Below are 8,306 nucleotides of genomic sequence, written 5' to 3'. Positions count from 1 at the left end.
TCTCAAATTTCAGGCCAATCTGTTGCTGCTCCACGTTATCTTTTGTGATTTTTGAAATGCAATTCTCAAATTTCTAACCAATCTGCTGCTGCTCCACGTTATCTTTTGTGATTTTTGGGATGCAATTCTCAAATTTCAGACCAATCTGCTGCTGCTCCACGTTATCTTTTGTGATTTTTAGGATGCAATTGTCAAATTTCAGACCAATCTGCTGCTGCTCCACGTTATCTTTTGTGATTTTTTGGATGCAATTCTCAAATTTCAGACCAATCTGCAGCTGCTCCACGTTATCTTGGGATGCAATTCTCAAATTTCAGACCAATCTGCTGCTGCTCCACGTTATCTTTTGTGCATTCATCCTTCAATAATTCGTGGATTGGATGTTTTCCTTGTCATGTAAGAGCATGTGAAATATCAATATCTTTGGAATTTTATGAAAAATAATATATTTAGAAAGGGATTTTATTAAAATATAAGACTCTGGAGTGATTAAATGTGATTCTTTATAACTTTCAAGAGATTTACGACCCTTACAACAATGCTTTAAAGATATTAACATCATTAGCAGTTGATGAATGATCTAATCTAAATTACTATCTGAAATATTTATTATAGTCAAACCTGTAAACAACGGCTATTGATGAGGACATAAAACGTTCGTCCTCGTTAATTTTCAGGTTATTTTTAAAAAAAAATAATTTCTAAGAAATTGTCCTGGTTTTAGAGGTTATTTTGTTCAAAGAGTCACTGAAAAAATGGCCACTGTTAAGAGGTTATTTTGTATGCAATTTTCCAAAAAAGTGACTGAAATAATGGCCTTCATTTAGAGGTTATTTCGTATATACTACTTTTAAAAAGTGCCTGAGAAAATGGCCGTTATTTAGAGGTTGACGACGTTGGGAGGGGAGAGATCATTATTGCTGGTTCGATTGTATCACTTTACAACTTACTTTCTTTATTACCGAATATGAATAGAATAAGGAGGAATATTAATAATTTTAATGTTCTCATTTAAATATTTAAATTACTCTCTTGATATTATGCAAAGAATTATTTTATTCTTTATACTTTAAACATTTTAAAAGTATTTTTCTTATACTTACTTTTTATATCGATGCATTATATTAGAAATTTAATATTACTACATAAGTTATTTGAATAATTATACATTTTCCTGTACTAAATATTGTTAGAATTTCCATTTTTTAAAGTAGAATTCAATGTTTTTTTACATAAAATTATACTAAAGTATTACTTTTGTTTAGATTTATAAGCTCAAATTTATATACAAGAACAGTAAAACATGAAATATTCATATGAAATACAATAAGTTGAATAAATAAATTTCATTTATTGAATATCTAAAGAAGGAGTACGTTATCCCTGTATGTATTTAAATAAGAAACGTTTCTAACCTGTATAAGGCGGACAGTATTGTCCGCCTTACACAGGTGGATATTATAGGTAATGTAATTTCTCGTAAACAAGAAAGGAATAGAATTTCTCATATATTGGATATAAATTATTAATGTTAAATTATTAATGTTAAATAAATACGTAATAAAATATTCAAGAAAGAAAACAAGGAAAACAAAATAAGAATAGAGATGTTTTTTTCTTTTCGAAACAGCAAATATAAAGAAATATAGAAGTTATATGATAAACTGCAATATAAAATACTATATTATAAACACTATACAGTTATTATAAAAGTTTATATATATATATTTAATTAAATAAAGAATTTTTATTCATATAAATGTAATTATTTCAACTCTAAATACGTTCTCTAATTATATAAAAATACACGTTTCTACACTTCAGACAATAAGCTAGCTATTGAGGAAATAAATAAAATAAAACCTCCGTAAGACGGCCAACTACGAGAATGTAAAGTGGTCGTTTCTAGAGGTTTTGTATACATTTTTATTTAACATTCTTGTAAAATAACCGCTGTTAAGAGGTGATCGTTATTAACAGGTGGTCTTTAATAGAGGTTCGAGTGTGTTAATACACCTGGAATTATTGTCGGTTACAACGAAAGAGAAAATTAACAGGGATTTTAATTGAAAATTTAATTATTGAACACCTCATGTCAGACGTGTTAAAACCATTATTTTAAATCAAGTATAGTTAATTCGTGAATAGCTAAGAAGCTAATTTAAAATTAAACTTATTTAGCAATAAAATAAGGATAATTTATTTAATTTGGGAATAAATTTTAATGTTTTAATTAATAATTTATAAAACTTTACAAATTAACTGAGGAAATAAACTCCAATGCTGCTCCACGTTATCTTTTGTGTGNTGTTTTAATTAATAATTTATAAAACTTTACAAATTAACTGAGGAATTACATAAGTTACCCCTGTAAATGGTTCTTTCCCTCATGTCTTCTGTCAATGCAGTGAAGCCACCTTAACACGTTATTTTGATTTTAAAAGGAGAATTTTCATCTTTTTATATCAGTTTTTATAATTAATATATTCTTATACACTTTATGCATATAAATATTATAAAATAATTATATTTATACTAATTTTTTCCTATATTATATAAAGAAAATGGATACGATTTTCTCTCTCTGATAAGCTTATTAACTTATTAACTTATAAACTTAAATAATAAAATTGATTTAAATTGAACACCTTTACTAAGAAATGATGAGCAGATGTATTTATTAATTAGGATTTATATTGAAAAATTAAATATTATACGTGTGAATTTTATATTTTATCTTTCATCTTTTATCCTTCATCTCTTTCAGCTTATAACTTAAAAGTTTGTTCAGAATAATAATAATAATAATAATATAAAAAGTTTAAGAGAAAATAATTAAATAGTTTATAAATATGATTATTAATAATAAATTACAAACGTTAAAATAAATTTTTTACCAGTTTTTGTAATAAAAATTCAAGTGACAAAGAAATGTAATGAAATAATAATGATATTTAACAAAAGAATAAGTCAAATAAAAGACATTTAATAATATATAATTAAGGATTTAATTATCATATAAATTATAGGATAATTTTAACTTAAATACTTTATAAAATTCATCCTCGTTATCCTATTTTTATCTTTAATCCTATATATTTTACAACTGTATCTCTTGATACGTAAAGATCATATCTGATGAGTTTTCAAGGAATTTAAGCGTGTATATTAAAAAAAATTAATATCTAAAGTATAATTTTTTACAAAACAGCATCTCACGAACAGATTCTAGTAAGAAAATCAATATTTTAACGCAGGAGCTAGCAACTACTTACATCAATAAACCAGCAAAAGTCACCAAAAGTGGATAAGTTATCTTTATACAGGTTTTTTAAATAAAATCCTCAATTGGAAAAGATTCTGAAGTGTTACATCCTTATTAATTCAATCGAAAATGGTGTTTATAAGCATAAATTTAAAGAAAAAATTGATGAAAATTCTGGCTAAACGTTTCAGAAGTGATGCTGAAAGATGAGACATAGAAACTGAGAAACACTATATATATATATATAGTATTTACCTCTTAAAATTAATTAAGAAATCAATATAACAGTATTAAATTCTGTTAATAAATGGAAGAGAAGGTGGAAAAAACTACAGCATTGTAAACAATGGGAAGGGAGGGTTTAAAATTTTGTACTAGAAATCAACTGGTAATGAATAAAATTTAATAGTTTATCTTATTTCTTATAAGCAGAATAGATTTTTAAAAATATAGAAGAAAGTTTTAAGGAAGCAAAAAAAAAAAACTAGATAAGATAGAATACAATGCAAAAAGATTAAGAAAATAAAGCTTAAGAAATAAAGTAGAGGATGTAGATGAAGTAGGTGTTGCTGTTCTTTCAATTCGAAAGAACAGCATCGTCAGCAACAATTTGAAAAGTATCTGAAAGAAAACTATGAAAGTGATAAAACTCATGCAATCAATAACTTACAGGATACAAAATAGAAAAGAAGCTTAAGCTTCGATACCTATGAATATTATAAAATTAGACAGGTAAAAATACTATATATATATATTAAAATCTTTTGTAATTTCCATGTTATACTAGAAATTACACGTTGTAGTTTTGTTTAATAAAGATATAATTATCTAATTAATGAATACAACCTTAAAAAGTTATAAAGTTTTGTTTTAAAATCATCATTTAGTTCACAAAATTCCTTTTTTACGAATTTCTTACGACTATTTAACGTGAAAAAATTGGGTTAATGTAGGATTATTCTTAATTATGTGCATATAATTGAGTAAATATTTTAATAATTTAAAGTACTTTTTGTGATTTATACAAGTTATTTCGAAAAGTATGGAATTTGTATGCGAATAAAAGGAAAAGCTTAGTTTTATCCAGATTTTTCAATATACTACTTAAGTCAAAAATTGTCATAAATAACAGAGAAGGAAACGTTTCTGTAAAAGAAAAAAAATGACAGAAAATCAATAGAAAAACTGGAAAAAAAACAAAAAAATTGTGCTTTCTTCTCTTCCAGTTTACTTATTTTTCCAGAAAAAAATAAAATAAAAGAAATTTTTATAACTGTTCAGATAGAGAAAAAATCAAGAAAGTTTACATTTTCACTTCAATTTTCTTAATTTAACAATATTAAAAAGTGTAAATGGAATACAAGTAACCTGTAAACATGGCCACCTTTCTACAACGACCATTTTTCTCAGGCACGTTTCTTGTTGAAGTACGTGCAGAGTAACTTTCAAACAACGTCCATTTTTTAAAGGTTTCCATCAGTGGACGTTGTTCAGAGGTTCGATTGTATGTAAAATACTAAATTCTAGACGTTTTTTGTATTTCTAATCCGATATAAATGCCTCTCCATCCATTAATCTAAGCATCATCATCATCATCATCACTTTGTATAAGATGAAAAAGTGATGAAGTTTGGAGTAATTAAGATTATTGATGATGCAATTTAATTTTAAATGTAAGCATCTTTACTTATAAGATAGAAGTGTAAGATGCTTAGATTTACAATGATCGAACTGTTAAAGCTGGAATTTACTCGCGGTTTATTGAATAATGGACGAAGTATATTAGTATATAATACCTTAAGCTATATTCTTTTTGCAGTACATTATCAAAATCTGCATTATTTTCTTTTCTTGATGACAAAATCGAAGCAAATGACTCTTTTATACCTTATGATATACCTGTTTGGATGAATTGCAATCGTTATTCTGGTACCATTTCAGCTTAGGATGATGATGATAAGAAAACATAAATATTATAAAATGTGGAATATTTAAATGCATTCAAACCTCTGAATAATTAACAGACACATCCAGAGAAGTAATAAATGGCTATTGTTTGAAGAATATTTTGTATGCATTATTGTAAAAAAATCTTAAAAATATTCTGGAATTTTACAAATACGTGAGCCGTTTACAGCCCGGCACACGTATTTATAAAATCTAAGTGACTCGTACAACACGGAATTCATATAACATGGAATTATCTACCGTGTTATAGGGGGGGTCTACTGGGGTACTACACGTTTCTACCTGCTATTCGTTTTTAACTAGAAAATTAAGCAAATAGAATATAGAAAGAATAGGAGGGCTTTCTAAATATTTATTTTATTACAAAAAGTTACAATTTTTATAAAGCACATAGAGAAAAAACCTATTTACAAATGATACTAATTACGTGAAAGTTTCATAATTACATGAAAGATTTAAAGTTTACTTTTAATTACGAATATTAATTAAACTTAAAATTAATTTTATAAATTATTAAACGAATAATGAAGTTTATTAATTTAATTATTTATTTTATTATTGTATTTATCAATAATAATAAATTAATTATTTAAATAATTTATGAATCTCTTCATCGCTATCGTTTACGTTTATTACTCGAGATAAATGAATTAATTTCATAAATAATAATATTAATCATAATAAATATACTTTAAATATAAATTAATTTTGTATAATTCGTGATTTGATTATTAAAATTAATAATATAATTATTTAAAATCTTATAAAATATATCAGCTGCCATTATCAGGAGGTTCGACTGTATAAACAATTTCATTGTTAAAGACTTTATAGAACATAAACTGAAGTGTTTTGAATTAATATTTGGCAAAATGAGACTATTAGAGAGTTTTTTCCATCACGTAACTTGTAATTTATGAGGTCAGAAAGCTCCCAATCGTGTATGTATTAGATACAATTCCGTTCACCCACTTTGAAGTTTAATAACTCCTGTTCTTCTTGACAAAAATTCGTGAAATTTTGCAGGAAGGTTCGTATGTTAGAAGTATTGGTGCTGTTAAATTTTGGTGGTTAAAGGTCAAAGGGATGGGGAGATACAGAAGGTCGTGTTACCTATATCGAGTATGGTCAGACTTAATAAAGACATCACTCTTTATTAACATTTACAACTTCTTATAAAACTTTTCTCTACCCTCAAAATTAAGCTTGCCATTTTATAATTAATAATATAAAAAAGTTTATTTAATAAAATATCATAACAGATGGCACCACAAACAATTTTAAATTTTTCTTGCGGGGAAAGTTACGCAACTCGTTGCTGGATTTCTTCTTTAATCAATGATTTTAATGATTAAAAATGATTTAAAATATTATTCTAAATGAATTTATTGCTTTAAATCATTGCTTTATGTCGTAAATAACTTAAATTTATATATTTTTCTATTGATTTATTGTGAAAAATGTTGAAAAATGATGCATTCTCTTGACGTTCCCTTCACGACGTAACAAGAAATTTGAAATGCAATTAACTTTACTCGAAGAGTAAAATAAAGGTTAATAATTCAATTGATATTGTGAATAAAAAAAGAATAATATTAAATTTATTAAAACTTTTCAAAATATTCTTCAAAGAGAGAATTAATGAAGTTAAAGTTTATGTAATTTCCTATTCAGAGAAAGTAGTAGTGATAAATGGAGAAGAATGGAAGGAGAATAACAGCAAAAATACTTCAAAATCTTTATAAATTAATAAAAAAATGAAGATAATTTATGAAAATTACCATAAATTTAATTTAAAATGCATAAGAAATGTAGAAAAGTGGTAGCTGGTCGAGGGTTCACGTCTCACCAATGTGAACTTTCCTCCCTTTTTTCGTGTGTGTAACACCTAAATAGTGTAACTATTGTCTGTTTAGATGTTACACGTGTTACAAAACATTTAAAAGTCCTTTTAGGAGACAGAAAACTCTGTGTTGTGTGAACTTATCCCACTAACTGAACCCAACCCACACAAAAAAACTCTTATCTAATCTTAAATTAAATCTTACTTAACAGAATTTAATTTTTTAAATAAAATACTAAAATATTAATGAGGTTCGAAGTATGTAAAGAATTTAAAGTAAAAAATTTAATTATTTTCTCATTTTATTAAGTTATATATTATTTAAAATATGTCAAGTTTCATTAGACATAATCTTTCATAAAGAAAATTGATGAAGAATCTTGTTAAATCTCAATTGTTTAGTTTAAAGTGTCAAGTAACTGAGGTCTTTTATGGATCTTCGTGTAAATAAAGCATTTAATTGTTTATGATTTATGATAAACATCGTGAGGATTTATGATAAACATCGGGAGGATTTATGATAAACATCGTGTCCCATAAGTCTGGAAACATAGGAGTTATTTACAAATATTTAATTGTATTCATAATTTTCTCAATTAAATTTCAATGTAAAACGTGATCCATAAGCATCTCTAGATGGAGCCACCAAGATATTGATTTAAGGCTCCAAGATATTTCATAGTAGCTTAGAGAAGTGTTTCAGTAACTCGCAGCAACATGAATGACTCAGGAAGCATTATATTAACTAACAAGGTAATTAATATATATATATATATTTCCTTTAATGTAATTAATTTTCTTTAACTAACCGAAAGAAATTCGTTAATCGTTTATGAAATTTTTACTTCATTAATTACTTTAACTGTTAATAATTGGAATGAATGTGTTGCTCACTGCAGTTAATTATTATAAGCTAATTTTTTAAAACGAATTAAATGCAATTAAGTCATTGCTTGTTATTTACTATTTCTTCGACGATTTAATTATTATTTACTAAGCAGCTACTTCCTTTTAACTATTTCTTTAACAGTTTAATTGCCATTTACTACTCGCTAACGGAATTTAAATGTCGTTAACTATTTTTTAAACAGGTTAATTGCCATTTACTACAGTTAAACGTCGTTAACTATTCTTTAAACAGGTTAATTGCCATTTACTACAGTTAAACGTCGTTAACTATTCTTTAAACAGTTTAATTGCCATTTATTTCAGTTCAATGTCGTTAACTAT

The 8,306-nt window shown here is 25.8% G+C and overlaps 1 protein-coding gene across 1 annotated transcript in view; it reads left to right on the top strand.

Moving 5' to 3' along the window:
- Positions 1-7,751: 7,751 nt before the first annotated feature.
- LOC111624707 (calcitonin gene-related peptide type 1 receptor-like) overlaps positions 7,752-8,306 on the top strand; it is a 14,438-nt gene continuing 13,883 nt past the window's right edge. Inside the window, exon 1 of the mRNA XM_023367615.1 lies at positions 7,752-7,829. The gene's annotated coding sequence lies outside the window, so the exon portion shown is untranslated. The remainder of the gene's footprint in view (positions 7,830-8,306) is intronic.

The sequence above is a fragment of the Centruroides sculpturatus genome, unplaced genomic scaffold, assembly GCF_000671375.1.
Source record: "Centruroides sculpturatus isolate CEXI.00-Female unplaced genomic scaffold, Cexi_2.0 scaffold375, whole genome shotgun sequence".
Classification (NCBI taxonomy): domain Eukaryota; kingdom Metazoa; phylum Arthropoda; class Arachnida; order Scorpiones; family Buthidae; genus Centruroides; species Centruroides sculpturatus.
Note: the sequence above shows the minus strand (reverse complement) of the source record. Positions and strands in the feature narration are given on the sequence as shown.